Here is a 12,660-nt window from a genome sequence, read left to right as displayed (position 1 = left end):
CAATCCAGCCCCCTGAACTTTTCACCTGGTCAGAAAAAATCCACTGAATCCCATTCAAAATCAGTAAATTCACACACACCCCTCAAGAAAATCTGCTTTTCCACCCAACATCATTGCCTGTCTTGTCTGAATTCAGTTTCAGTGTGCTCTCCTCATCCACCTCATCATCACATCTACCACTGGTTTAGGACCCACATGGGAGAATCTGGAGAATAAATTTAGTGGGGGGTTTTGTATGTAAGTGGTTGATGACAACTCATTCCAAAACTTCAGATGGTCTTATTCAAGGCCCTCTATATAAATGTTTTAAAAACATAGTCAAGGGCACAACACCTTGAGGATTACTGCAGGGAAATTACCACAAGCCTAATTCTGCCTCTGCAAAGGAAACTCTTTGCCCAGCAATCAGAGAGGAAGGGCCACCCTAAACAAACGATGGGTAACTCCCAATACTGGTTGACCATATCAAAAGCAGCCAACAGATTTGGGAAGCGCTATCCTAACCCATTTGCAGCTGGAGATCAGTGTAATAATACTGACTCCGAAGTCTAATTGTAGGGGTGCCCAGGATGGTGTCTCATCCAGGTGAGCCTGGAGTTGCTCTGCTACCATCTGTTCTACAATCTATCCTCCAAAAGACCGTTTTTACCAGCAATGAAAGGCATGGGCCTAGTATACAAGTTATGTCTTACAGAACACAGTCAGTATCAGTCACACTGAGAAAGCAGAAATGATCTAAAGAAAACTGACAAATGGATGCTTCTACATTGGCTTCTGCTCAGGAACTGCAGTTAATTTAGTGTTGAAGTCTGAACGGATCTGGGAGATTTTTTATCAGCACAGAAACAATGTTACAGCAGGCTAGGGGGTGAGCCCTCCTCCTGAGGTGTCATAATAGGTGTTAACAGCCCTTAAACAGCTCTGCTGGACGAGATGATGCTGATGTCCCGATTGTGTGCAAAAAAAAAAAAAGACTTCACCACAGTCATTAGTACTTCATAGTTCTGAAAATGGCATCCATGCTGTGTCTTGTCAGAATCACTTCATGTTTTTCCCCCCACTGTTGCAAGTTTTCATGCTTCTGGGATACTATGGGGCAACTGTTCATCAGTAGCAATCCTTACTGTAGCCCCCAGCAGTCTTCCATTCCAGGCTGTAACTAAGGATTCAACAGAATTGCCATTGAGACTCTCTAGAATCCTCTAGATAACGGAAACCTATAAAATCCATAGTTCTTTAGAGGCAGACTTATCATAATGGGTTTTCCACCCTGTGGGGGTGGGTGGTATCAACCCTGTTCAGGCATTCAGAAGCTAGTGGTATGTTCATAACCAAGATCGTAATTCCAGGACTCCCAGCAAATCACCAGTATACTTCCCAGTGCAACATGATAAATCCAGTTAAAATGTCCTACCCTTTGAGTCTTATGGATCCTAATACTTCCTGGGATTTGAGGAGTCACAGTGGGTTAAACCGTTGGAATAAATGCTAGGCTATCTGGATCAGTTGACTGGGCTTCTCTTCTACATCCCCTCTCCTTGCTCACTTAGATTGCTTTCTTGCTGATATTTGGAGGAGCTCATTCATCTGAAGAGGTTTGAGAGATGAGTCTGAGCATAGCTAGTTGGTGATATTTTGAGGAGCTCATTCATCTGAAGAGGTTTGAGAGATGAGTTGAGCAAAGCTGGTTAAAGACTTGTGATGAATTGTGGAGAATTCCTATGAGGTGCTAATGAAGGTGAAGATGTGCTTTGGACTCATTGCATCAGCTGAGTCTCATCCAGGAGATCTTTTAAATATTGTCTGTGGCTCTCTAGTACCTAATTATATCTCCTTTGAGATAGCCTCAGGTGCCTGCTGTGAAGCTTTTGTTTGATTATTTGCAGATAAAGGGTTGTGCTGTTTATTCTGCCTTTTCAAATTAAAAGTAGTTCCCTTACCTGAAGTGTCTGATGCAGTGGCTTGTCCAGGTTGATTGCATACTTTGGTTTTCTTTAGTTGATGTTAACAGGACTTGGGGTATTTAAAGGCAACCACGTGTAATCTTGACTCTTGTTTCTCTTGGTTGATTAAGTTATGGCAAGATGAGTCAAGAGTCCCTCTGCTGAGGACTGTAAACAGTTCTTGGGTAAACTTTACAGAAATAAAGTAACTTTTACATACATATGACGAGCAATTATCTGCCATTATTAAACCTTCTTTTAGTAAAAATAATTGAATGTGCAGTGGCAGACCAACTCCTGAGTATACCTGGGAGGCTACACTTGACTCTTTTCTATCTGGGTTCTGGCCTGGTTTGGGAACAGGGACCATTTTAGTAGCTCTAGGAGATTATCTGAGTTTACAGATTATAAATACTGTGTGTCTTCATTCTTCGATATGGTCAATTTTGTCATTTTGTTAGATAAACAGAAGCAAGAATTTGGGATTTTGGGTGACCCATGATGGTGCCAGTTTGCTGATATTGGGGACATGGTTTCCTCAGCCTGGAAATGGGATTGTGAAATGCCACAGCATTCTTGTCATTCCCTATTGTTGTTTAGTGTGTATGGCAGGCCTTTTACTAAGATAATTTGCAATCCTGGAATTGGATATCATGAATATACTGATAAAGGCTTTGTTTTGCATCTTTTAACAATATCTTCAGTTGCTGTAGTCTCTGCTCCAGGCAAGTGTCTGGATGACACGGTCAAGTGGATGAGAGCAAACATGCTGAAATTAAAATCTAGAGAAGAGAGGTAATGTCTAAAATACCCTTTGATCATGCTGTGCTATTGGAGAAACAGTTTGGTGTGGTCACTAGAGCATCTTTTTCTATCTGTGCATGTTGCATAGGCTATCTCCCGTCTTAGATTGTGCTAAGCTTTGCCACTCTTACACATGCGTCTTTAACCTGTTGGTTGGGTTACTATAACGTCCTTTGTGAGGTTGTCCTTGGAGGTATCTCTGGACTTTCAGTTAGTGCCAAATGGAATTTCAGTTCGTGGCCTGCTTTTTGATGAGAGTTTTGTTCCAGTAGAGCTTTACCCTACTATGGCCCTGGTCACACGGGAGGTTTTGGGCCGGAAGAGGGATGGATCGGGGGTGCAGCAAACGAGTGGGAGCACATCGCAACATCTGGGAAGCGGCGCGCACCCGTCCCCAATCCGGCCCTTCAGGCTGAAAATGCGCTGAAAAAAAGAACCAGCAAAAGAGGAGGACTTACCTGAAATGGCACGGCAAGTGCGGCCGTGGGATCGCCGGTGCGCCTGTCTTCAGGAGCATTCAAGGCTCCCAGCTGAACTGCACATGCACAGCTGGCTGCCTCGCGGTTCCTTCCGTGGCTTTCTCCCCGGCATCTGATCGTGCCGGGGAGCAACTGCGCGGTGGCTCACGGGATCCGTCTGATCCCACCGCCGCGTGTTTCTTTTGGTGCGGCTTTACAAAGCCGCACTTTGGCCGCATCAATTTCCCCCCGTGTGGCAGGGGCCTATGATAACAACTTCACTTGCTGCCTGTTTGTTTGCAAGTTCAATTCAAGATTTTTATTTATGGTTCTTACCTATGGTGGTGGTTCTTACCTATAAAATGCTTTGTGGCCTCAACTGACATACTTGAAGGGATGTTTCTCCTATATATGTGTACTTGCTAACTTAGATCAGCCTTCAGATCCCTCCTGGTGATCTTTTCTGTCTCTCAAGTACGGATGGTTTTAATTAAGGTCTCACTCTTCTCTGTTATGGTTCTAACAGCCTTCCAGAAGAGGTGGGTTCTCTATGGTTCCAAAGTTCATGTGGAATAATGCTTTTTTAGAAAGTATTTAATTGGAGTTACTTTAAGGTTACTGTTGATTTTCTCTGTTGAACTGGAGTGATATGTTTGGGTATTATGGATTTTATTTTGCTTCTTCTGTTCTGACCTGGTTTGTTGTAAGTCATTTTAAACTGTTTTGGAGAAGTTGGACATAAATTTTCAAATACATAAATTTATGTCTGCATAGACAAACAAATCCTGCCATGGATCATAAGACTTCCAATGCCATGACATTCATGGTGCTTCTTTGTTCCTTTGATAACATAGTGGCTTTAAACTGTGAGTAATTATAATTCCTGATTTATGTCAACCAGACATTGGAAATTTTGTATTCTTCCTTAGGTACAGTGGTGCTGTAGATTTTACCACTAATATTGTAATTGGAGAACTGTGGTGAAACTGTGGGGTAGGGTAGTAGAAGGGTTACAATGAATTCAATCCATAAGCATGTGGAGTAGGCAGATCATTATAGCCTAGGCCCTAGGGTATTAGGTATGTGTATGGTTAAACAATATTAGGTAGAGCTTTCTGTGACTTACTGGCCAGCTCCACCCAAGCAATAATTTAATTGAGTGAATGACCTTTTTGTAAGCTAGATTGCTCCTTGATGTTGGTTGGGAATGAAGAATATTGTAATGCCATTTTTTAAAGCTGTGGTGGGGCCTCATATGAAATACCATGTGCAGTTCTGGCTGCCATATCTCAAAAAAGATATTGCAGAACTGGAAAGTGCAGAAAGGTGGGCAATCAAGACGATTAGGGGGTTGGAACACCTTTCCAGTGAGGAAAGGCTGGGAGAGTCTGAGGAAAAGGTTAAGGACAAACAAAAGGAAAAATGTTTTACTCAAACTAGAATTCACTGCCAGGGTAGGTAGTGACTATGAGTATACATAGGTTTAAAAGAAGGTTAGACAGATTCATGGAGGAGAGGACCATCAGTGACTACTAGCCATGGTGACTGAAGGGAGCCTCCATGCCCCAAAGCAGCAAACCTCTGAATACTATTTCTGAGAGGCAGCAGTAAAGACTTGGCCTCTATGCCTTGTTTACCCTCCAGGGCTGTTCTGTGAGACAGGATGCTGGACTAGATGGACCACTGCTCTGATCCAGGAGGCTTTTGTTATGTTCTTAAAAGTTTAGGAACAGTTCTCAGAGCTGAATCTCTTTTTTTAAGGTTCAGAAGCCCATTTGTCAAACTAATGTATATTCTGTATTGAATCAGCATCAATATAAGTTTGCGTTTCTGAAGAATTGCTTGTATCTTCAGTGTTTCGAAGTAGGTGGTATAATTAATTGAGCTCTAAATAATCAGTTTTGATGTTAATCATATTCTTACTATTTACTGCAGCCTGTAATTATGTCAAAGTTCCATTGACATGAAGAGGAAGTAGAAAGCTTATGCACAGTTACATACAGAAGAGATCCTAGGGGTATGCTTTTCTGAAAGTATAAAGAGATTACTTTGATTTTGCAGAATGAGATTTTGAATATTTGAACAGCTCTGAATTTCTTCTAAGTGTTCCTTTTTGCTATGTGGCAAAGCTAAACTTGAAATTTAAGTAAAGTGTGATTCTTCAAAGTTCTTCAAACTTTCCCCCCCTTGATGACATAAATGGCAGATCAGGACAAAAGTATGTCCTGGAAATCCCCACGCTCTAAAACCTAACTATCACCTAGTCATTCTTTAGTGCTGTGGCATGTTAGTTCATTTTTTTCTCAGAGGCAAGCTTACGAACTCAAATTACCTTTTTATCCAAAAGTGTGAAGCTGTACTCCTAATGAAAACAATAGTGCAACTAATAATAATTTACATTTTTGTAATGGTGAACGATTATTTAATTGTTAAATCTATTTTTTCCTCAAAACATATTTTGCCACAGTGGATGAAAGATTATAAAAATACAGACCTTGTTTGAGGGGGATTAATTTTTCTAGATTATTAGAAAAATATCTGATAGTAATCAATTGGATTGTAAGCAGATACTTCCATAAAGAATAAGGTTTTAAGAGGTTTATAGATTGCAGTCTCTATGTTTCTTAGTAGTGAATCTTCCATTTGTTTTAATGGAACTTGATTTAGGACCCCTCGTGGCTAGGCTTTCAGTAAATTTTCATGTGCACTAAGAAATTTTCAGTGTGTGTGTCCCTCCTTGAGGTCCATTGTTATGATTTGTGGCTATACCCTTGACGAAGGTTGTGTCATGTCATGATGCTGTTGTGTTACAGTGAGTTAGGGTGTTATGCTCTTAGTGTGTGTGTGTGGTTGTGTGTGTGTGTTTGTCATTTATCTTGTAAGTGGTCTTGGGCATGTTTTGCTGGCAGAAAATAAATTGTCTAAATAACTAGAAAGTTGTAACTGTATGGAGTGATGCTTTTAGTGAGCTATGGATTAACTGTATGGAAAAAAATGGTATTGGAACTCCAGTTTATATAGACCTTGAGAAGGTGGGTAGGTTTGTTTTCAGGTGGACAAAAAGTTGGGTGAGGAGAATCTACCATTATCTTCAGCTGTTCACACACCTCATACCATGTTCCTTGTTATCCTGTATGTTGCATCGTTACCAAGTTTTGTAAGATTAAAAATCGATGCATCCTTGAATATATAGTCAGATGAGCTGAACGGGTTGAGTGGGAGATGTTTGGAAGTCTTAGGGTGTCCGAAAGCACAAGGTAAAACTGGAAGCATGTAGTTCATAATATGGATTTATACTGTTTCTGAAGTTGAGCCACTAGAGTGAGGTGTTGTATGACTCTTGAGTAATTAGCTGCTGTTTGCTCTCGGTATTAGAGTTAACGCTTGGTAACTAAGCTTGTGGTCAAACTGCACTAGAATCCTTGGGCCCAATCCAGCTCTAGTAATGAATAATCAGTTCAGTGGGGTCCACGTAATTATTACTAGAGGTGTGTATTAAGGGATTCCTGAGCCAAAAATATACACTAAAATAATTGTTTCTGGATACTATTGCGATTTTCCAGAACAGTAACGCACAGACACAACCAACCCTTCAGGAAAGGGGGGGGGTGCTTGCATTCAGGTGCTTACAATCAGCGGAAGCAGGTATCTCATTTCTCTGTGATTTTTCCAATTCCCCAGGCAGTGGTATTTCTCCCTTGCAGTCAGATCTTTGCAAGGGATCAGGAAGTGAATGCTCCCTGCCAATAACCTTTGAAGACAAGCCCCAGAGAAGACATTTCCATGGAGGAGTCTGTGTCAAGCTGTGCTTGGACTACTCTATGTGCAGCTCCTAATTTAAGTGAGTAACTTCCCACTAGGGGTTCTTTAGGACCCGGAAAAGGTGGGGACAGGGTCCCCTCCTCAACCCATGCTGCCCTCATCAGGAAAATCAGCTTATCTGACATTTAAAGTGACGTTTTTGAAGATGACATGTGATTCAGATCAATATGGTGGACCCCAAAACAACTCTTAAACAAACTCCTAAACAAACATTATCATGTTGCTTAATCCTCAGACTCCCACACCCCCAGGCCTTTGCAGCTGCAGCCTCCTGCTGCCCTGAGACTGCCCTGCAATTCTGGAAACTGAGTTGTTTCCTCTTTTATCTGGTTAGTTGGACTGCTACTGGACAGTTCTTTGCAGGAAAGTCTCTTTCCTTGCAGGAAAGTTGCAGGAAAGAAGTTGATACAGGTATTACAGTTGATACAGGTATTACAGACCCTGGTGTGGGTTCCTCATACTTGAAGAACCTTCTCTCCCTATATGAGCCTGAAAGGACTTCCAAGTCCTGACAAAGTTTGTTCTCTCAAGGAAGGTAAGATCTGGGGGAGAGGGTTGTTTGTTTTTGTGGTCCCATCCTTCTACAATGGGCTGCCAGTTGAAGCAAGGCTGCCTCTTTTCTCATTCAGTTCAGACGGCAGCGTAAGGCTATATTACCTGGGTTTTATTGTGTTAATGTTTTTAATATGTCAGGCTTCTGACTGGCTTTAATTTGCTTGTTTTATTGTACACTGTTTTGAGAAACAAGAAGCGGTATAGAAATATAGCAGATAAATTGCTGTGGACCATGCAAATACGATAACACTTTAATGAACTTATGAAATATGTACACTCACATCTATACTCAAATTCTAACAGAAATTCCTAAAATGGATTATGTGGGAGATAGGTAAAATATTTGACAGTATGCATGGACTCAGCACAAGGTTTCTAATAGAGTTAGACAAGTGTGAATACTACTGTACATGACAATGTAATGAGTTTTAAATTAATGTATTTATCTTCATGGGGACAGTAAAAGTTGGTTATCACTAAGTTCGTTTAATATATCAATAAGGAGGATAAACATCCCAAAATAGGATTGTATTACCTGGAAGGCAGGTAATATAATCAAAGAGGGTGTTTTGTTTTGGGGGGGAGCTCTTTCTAAGATTTCAAGTGAGGGCTGTTCCCTTGGTAATAAGATATTGGCAGACCTGGAGGTCATGGATAAAGACGAACTCTCTCCTTGCACTCTGCAAGCACCTTGTTCTTTCTGTCATGACCTCTGATGACAACATGCTATGAACTGGATGATTTGTGATGAGGTTTGTTTAACTTTTAAAACCTGTTCACGAGGGTGATTTATTGTCCTGTGCATGATTCAGGTATATGGTTTGAGTCCAGTAGCACCTTTGAGACTGATAAGATTTTTGGGGGGGTATAAGCTCTCAAGAGCCCTTTGTCAGATATCCTCTGTGTGTTAACTTGAAGAGGTTCCTATGTTGTGCTAATTGTTTCAGTCTGGGTTTTATCCAGTGACTCCCTTCTACTTCTTCACCCTCTGACTGAAAGAGACTTTAATAGAAGGGGGAAATTGCAAAAAGGTTGGATTCAATCAACAGATGTGGAAATGGCTGTGAGGAGAACAGGGAACATGAAGCAAAATGTCGCTAGGCCTTGACTCCCCCCACTCCCTCCCCCCCCCCCAAGATTTCCCAGTGTGCTTTTCCATCACATGTCTATCTGACAAAGTGGGCTGTGACTCATATTGAAATAAATGTTGCTAGTCATTGATGTGCCACTGGTCTTTTGAAATGTATTGCCATTTGAAAAAAGGTTGGAGAGACTAGACACATTTAAACCAAGAAAAAAAATATACAAAGCAGAGAACTAACATCATCAAGTACAGTCTTAAGTGAAATAGTAGCTTTTGTTATGCTAAATCTAGAAGAAGGATTTAAAGGTTAGAGCAGTTTTTTAAGGGTTAGGATAACAGTAAAGAAATAATAGCCTTGACTAGCCTTTCTGTGTCCTTTCTTGTTTCTGTAGTTATAAGGGCCATACACTTCTTTGAAAATCATACCTGAGGTTTTTAGGATGCCAAATTCTGTATTGGATTTCTTGTTTGTATTACAATTATATATGCCCACGCGCACACACACACACATTTTTTTCTATGACATGTAAAAGTTGCTGTTTCTGGTATGTTGTCAGTCAGAAACAAACAAACAAAAAAAGAAAACCAAAAAACCCTCCATAGATAATAATTGTCGTTATTGAGAACATAACCTGCTCTCCTTTCCAGTAATGATGCACCTTTTCCCGCATGATACAAAATAATCATGAGATAATGAGGGGTGTAGGCAAAGACAGTCTGCACAGGCTGCGGCATGTTTTTCTCATTTCTGTGCAGTTTCATCTGTGCTGCATAATGCAGCTGTCACTTTTGACAGCTTTGTGTAGATTGGTCATGGTGGTTTGTCCTTAGCGGAGGCGCTCCTTCTTGTGAATTTCTCAAAGAAAAACTTTTGAAGGCTAAGTACCAGTCATGCTTGTGCAGTAGAAAGAACCTGAGACTTCAATAAGGTCTCTGTGTTTATAGAGGGTGAGGAAAGAGTTAAGAGATTTGTGGGTTGCATGGTTCTTTGGTTAATAGTAACAAAACAAACTGCTTGGAAAAGTTTAGTTGCCATTTGCCCTTCACATTTCAAGATTGTTTCTCCAGTCATAAGAAGCATGCCATGTTTGCATGACAAATTCATTTGTCCATGGATTATTGATTGATCACGAAATTCTCTGTGAAAGGGCAGATTAATGTGCGCGGGGGGTGTTTTTTGCGCTTCCCCCCCCCCCCCATGTCTATATGAGTATGCTTTTACGATATTGTAACATGAATATATAATTGACCTGTCTGAACATTGAAAGCTTCAGGTTGTGTATACGAGTTTCCAGGACAGACACGTTACATTTCATAGTTAACCTGAAGTGGTGTCAGTGGGGCAGGTCCTCTTTGCTAGTAGAAAAGTCTGTAATTCACCCAGTCACTCCTGCTTTTCCTTTAGAGATCGGGGTGGAAAATTTTCCAGTGCTTTATTTTTCCTGGGAATTTTATCCCATTTCTAAAGGTTTGTTGTTCTGTAAAATGAATAACAATGATAAATGTCATTGCCAGTACTTTCAAAGTGGTAACTAATGTTTTGTTTTGTTTATTTGTAAATGGGGGAGGGGAAAAATGAGATAAATATATGAATTCCTAAAAAGTCAGGTTATTAATTCATCTGATTGGCTGTACATGTCAAATCAAAACCAAAGCTAAAATTATTATTTATATGTCTGCTCTCATATAATGGAAGACAGAGAGAATCACCAGTCTACATGGAACTAACAAGTAATGCTACAGAAAGTGGCAGGAAAGACCTGAGGTACACCACTGACTTCTATGGAAGAGAGTTAAATTCTATTGAAAAAAAATTAAGTGGAAGATCACATATATGGCAACATTTCCTGGGGAAAAAATTTCTAGAAAATTTTCCAAACTAAAATTTTCCAAGGTTAAATGAGACTTCTTGGATATGGAAAGCAATTCTCCAGTGGTCCTAGTATTTTCTCTGGAAACAGGGTTGGTCCCTCCATGTTGATCCTGCTGGGGTAGGGGCCTGTCCCCTGGGAACCCCCTAGTCATCACCAAGCCATGATTTCCCCCTTCCAAAACTGAAAATAAAAACTCTTCTGACCAGGTGTGGACAAACCAACCCATAAAACTGTCAGAACTCAAACTGGTTGCCAGTAGCCTGAATAAAAAGGCTGAATCCTTTTCTGGCTAATCTGGCTGTCTTAACTTCTACTGTGTGAGTTACATGTTCCCCACCTGAAAAGAACTCCCCATTCTCAGCACTCTGCTGTAAATCCCAAAGTTGCCCCCCCCTGAAATTGGGCGGGCAGGACTGCCCCACTCCTGGACCACTGAGAAGGAAGCTTCATGGTAAATGAAGACAAAGCACTGATAATTGAGAGTATGTAACTGGAAGTTTAGTGCTCTGGGAATCTTGTATATGTTTATAGAAAAGGTGTGGTGGGGAATCCCCATCTTCACACAGTATTAGAGGTAGAGATATGACAAAGACCCCTCTCCTCAAAATTACAGTAGCAAATGAAAGTATGTGTATTCTTTCACATGCACCCCCCTCCCCCTTACTTCCAATTTTAAAAATGGAATTTTGGGGGAAATCTGAAAAAAAAATCTTTTGAAATACTTTATTTTAAAATTAGTAAAATCGCTTTAAGATATAAGGCTTTAAATTATTGTTTAAACCCAAAATACTTTTTAAAGCTGTATTATTTGTAATATTGTATCTTTGCAATTCCTATGTACCCTAGACCAGTGGTGGGCAAACTCATTAGTCAAGAGAGCCAAATATCAACAGTACAACAATTGAAATTTATTTTGAGAGCCAAATTTTTTAAACTTAAACTATATAGGTAGGTACATTGTTATTAACTTAATTAGGGTACTCCTAAACAGGGATCTGAATCCACTTCTGCTCTGCCTTGTCCAAGTTCTATATCTTAGCTACTCCACCTCAGCTTTCAGAGTGAGACAGGTCAGGCTAAGAGTATGCATACCTCAATTAAAACCGACCCCTTGAGAAAACACAGATGGACCTTCTTTCCCCAATTCCTTCATTCAGTGGCTTGGCATACAAAAGGTTTCTGCTTTGATTCCAAGCGTCACTGGCAGCAGGTGCATGGAGAGACCTTGTTCTACCCTTTGAGATCACCCCTACTAGAAACCATAAGTTTTAAGCTAGATGGTCCAATGGGCAACTTGGAGGGGAGGGGGAAGACAGCTTTCCTGTGTTCTTCAATTTCATAATTCGCCTCCAGACTTGCTCAACAATGCCTAGAACAGTGATGGCAAACCTTTTAGAGACTGAGTGCCCAAACTGCAACCCAAAACCCACTGTGTTCTGTGACTAGAATGACAGGCCCTAGAGTGGAATGACAGCCCCTGGATTTAGTAGCAGTGGTCTGGGATGGGAATGACAGCCCCTGGGGATAGCAGATGTGCTCTGGGCCTGCAATGAGAGACCAGGGAGTGGAATGACAGCCCCTGGGGTAGCAGGAGTGTTCAGGGACTGGAATGACAGGACCCAGAGTGGAATGACAGCCCCTGGATGTAGTAGGAGTGGACTGGGACTGGAATGGCAGGCCCCCAGGGGTAGCAAAACACTCCTACTACCCCCTGGGGCTGTCATTCCACTGTTGGGCCTGTCATTCCGTTCCCAGAATACTCCTGCTACCCCCAGGGGCTTTCATTCCACTCTGTGGTCACTCATTCCAGTCCCAGAACACATTTGCTACCCCCAGGGGCAGTCATTCCACTCTGGAAAAGATATCCTCCTGAGAATTATGAATAAGCTGACCCCTTAAGAGAGAGGTGTGCTTAAAACAGAGTTACACATATGACACATATAATAACATTAAATAATATTAAATACATAACCAAGTTGCCTTTTTCAAGTGAATACAAACTAGGTTTTGCCTGTTGCTGTGAGCAAGACAATTCCCAGGGCTTTTTTTTCTGGGGGAACATGCCTCTCCAGAGGGAAACCTACAGGTTTCACTACATACCTCTCCAATACATCCAGGAG

At 41.2% G+C, this 12,660-nt stretch overlaps 1 protein-coding gene across 1 annotated transcript in view; it reads left to right on the top strand.

Annotated features, from left to right (window-relative positions):
* The window catches only part of RYBP (RING1 and YY1 binding protein), a 77,844-nt gene that overhangs the window by 53,817 nt on the left and 11,367 nt on the right, over positions 1-12,660 (top strand). The gene's annotated exons all lie outside the window — the stretch shown is intronic.

This window comes from Gekko japonicus, unplaced genomic scaffold (assembly GCF_001447785.1).
Source record: "Gekko japonicus isolate JY-2015 unplaced genomic scaffold, Gekko_japonicus_V1.1 scaffold852, whole genome shotgun sequence".
Taxonomy (NCBI): Eukaryota; Metazoa; Chordata; class Lepidosauria; order Squamata; family Gekkonidae; genus Gekko; species Gekko japonicus.
Note: the sequence above shows the minus strand (reverse complement) of the source record. Positions and strands in the feature narration are given on the sequence as shown.